Raw genomic sequence first — 2,877 nt, forward strand, 5'->3', positions numbered from 1 at the left:
TACAGTGTTTTATTAGTTTCAGGTATACAATATATGATTCAACAATTCTATACATTACTCAGTGCTCATCATGATTAGTGTACTCATAATCTCCTTTACTTATTTCACACATCCCCCATGTACCTCCCCTCTGGTAACCACCAGCTGGTTCTCTAAACTTAAGAGCCCATTTCTTGGGGTGCCTGGGTGGATCAGTCAGGTAAGTCTCAGACTTCAGCTCAGGTCATGATCTCACAGTTTGTGGGTTTAAGCCCCATGTCAGGCTCTGTGCTGATGGCTCAAAGCCTAAAGCCAGCTTTGGCTTCTGTGTCTCCCTCTCTCTCTTTCTGCTCCTCCCCTGCTTGCATTCTGTGTGTGTGTGTGTGTATCTCTCTCTCAAAAATAAATAAACATTAAAAATTTTTTTTAAAAAGAGTCTATTTCTTGGTTTGTCACTCTCTTTTTTTTTCTTTGCTCATTTGTTTTTTTTCTTAAATTCTATATATGAGTGAAATCACATGGTATTTGTCTTTCTCTGACTTATTTCACTTAGCATAATACTCTCTTAACTCTATCCATGGTGTTGCAAATAGCAAGATTTCCTTCTTTTTTATATATCTTCTTTACCCATTCATCTATCAATGGACACTTAGGCTCCTTCCATAATTTGGCTATTGTAAATAATGCAGCTATAAACATAGAGGTTCATGTATCCCTTTGAATTAGCATTTTTGTATTTTGGGGGTAAATAAACAGTAGTGTGATTCTCTGGATGGTAGAACAGTCCTGTTTTTAACTTTTTGAGCAATCTCCATACTGTTTTCCACAGTGACTATACCCGTTTGCAAAATTTGAGGACATACCAAAAAGACTCAGAAATAGAAATAAACAATATTTAAGTTTATATTTTAAAAATAAAAATTAATTAAAATAATCTATGGCAGGGGCACCTGGGTGGCTCAGTCGGTTGAGTGTCAGACTTCAGCTCAGGTCATGATCTCATGGTTCATGAGCCCCACATCAGGCTCACTGCTGTCAGTCTGTCAGCACAAAGCCCACTTCCGATCCTCTGTCCTTCTCTCTCTGCCCCTCCCTTGCTTACACTCTCCAAAAAATAAATAAATATTTTTGAATAAGTAAAATAAAATAGCCTATGACAAACAAAATATCAAAAATTTAAATGGATGGGAATGCAAGCTGGTGGAGCCACTCTGGAAAACAGTATGGAGGTTCCTCAAAAAACTAAAAAGAGAACTACCTTATGACCTAGCAGTTGCACTACTAGGCATTTACCCACGGGATACAGGTATGCTGTTTCGAAGGGACACATGCACCCCCATGTTGATAGCAGCACTATCCACAATAGCCAAAGTATGGAAAGAGCCCAAATGTCCATGGATGGATGAATGGATAAAGAAGATGTGGTATATATATATATACAATGGAGTATTACTCGGCAATCAAAAAGAATGAAATCTTGCCATTTGCAACTACGTGGATGGAACTGGAGGGTATTATGCTAAGCGAAATTAGTCAGTAAGAGAAAGACAAATATCATATGACTTCACTCATATGAGGACTTGAAGAGACAAAACAGATGAACATAAGGGAAGGGAAACAAAAGTAATATAAAAACAGGGAGGGGGACAAACAGAAGAGACTCATACATATGGAGAACAAACTGAGGGTTACTGGAGGGCTTGTGGGAGGAGGGATGGGCTAAATAGGTAAGAGACACTAAGGAATCTACTCCTGAAATCATTGTTGCACTATATGCTAACTAATTTAGATGTAAATTAAAAAAAAAAAAACTTAAATGAAGACAATGTCATATTGAGTTCTATTGGAGCTTGAGGTAAAAGGAAAAATGTGCCCCCTATATCCATGTTTTTATCTATTTTTTTAACAGCTAGTTTTTTCCCAGAATATTAAAGTAGTTGAAAAAGTACTGAAAAATTTAAAAGTATATGTAATAAAATTTTAAATACTGTTTTAAGTATAAATATTTTATTTACACTAAAATAATTTATTATAATCTAACTTTAATTGAAGCAGGCTCATCAATAATATTTTCAAAATCTACTTCTGGAGCTTGCAGATGCCACCATCTCAGAGCCACCCATGCCACCCAGACATGGTCAACTCCACCGTGTTCTTTGACATCACCAGGAATTGCAAGCCCTTGGGCCACATCTCCTTCAAGCTGTTTGCAGACAAAGATCCAAAGAGTGCAGAGAACTTTTGTGCTCTGAGCACTGGGAAGAAAGGATTTGGTTATAAAGTTTCCTACTTTCACAGGATTATTCAAGATTTATGTGCCAGGGTAGTGACTTCACATGCCATAATGGCACTAGCGGTAAGTCCATTTATAGGGAGAAACTGGATGATGAAAATTTCATCTTGAAGCACACGGGTCCTGGCATCTTGTTCATGGCAAATGCTGGACCTAACATAAATGGTTTCCAGTTTTTCCTCTGCACTTCTGAGACTGAGTGGTTGGATAGCAATCATGTGGTCTTTTGCAAGGTCAAAGAGAGCATGAATATTATGGAAGCCATGGAGCAATTTATGTCCAGGAATTGCAAGACCAGCAAGAAGATCGCCATTGCTTACTATGCACAGATCTAATAAATTTGACTTGTGTTTAACTTAACTAGCAGATTATTCCTTCTGTAGCTCAAGAGAGCACCCCTTCACCCCCATCTGCTTGAACTATCTTATAATCTCTGTGCTCTTGCTGCAGTTCTATGGGTTCCATATTTTCCTAAGTCCCCTCCAAATCTAGCTGGATTGCAGAGTTAAGTTTGTGATTATGAAGTAAAAACTAAATAAGGATAATAAAAGACAAAACTAAAAATCTGATTCTAGGAAAAAAAGACATTAAAATGTATAAAAATA

General features: G+C 37.3%; 1 pseudogene; it reads left to right on the top strand.

Moving 5' to 3' along the window:
* The first annotated feature begins 2,113 nt into the window (after positions 1 to 2,113).
* LOC124516023 (peptidyl-prolyl cis-trans isomerase A-like) lies at positions 2,114 to 2,607 on the top strand (annotated as a pseudogene).
* The last annotated feature ends 270 nt before the right edge of the window (positions 2,608 to 2,877 follow it).

This window comes from Lynx rufus, unplaced genomic scaffold, assembly GCF_022079265.1.
Source record: "Lynx rufus isolate CCGP_SWC_20201006 ecotype Redwood Valley unplaced genomic scaffold, mLynRuf1.p SCAF_2, whole genome shotgun sequence".
Taxonomy (NCBI): domain Eukaryota; kingdom Metazoa; phylum Chordata; class Mammalia; order Carnivora; family Felidae; genus Lynx; species Lynx rufus.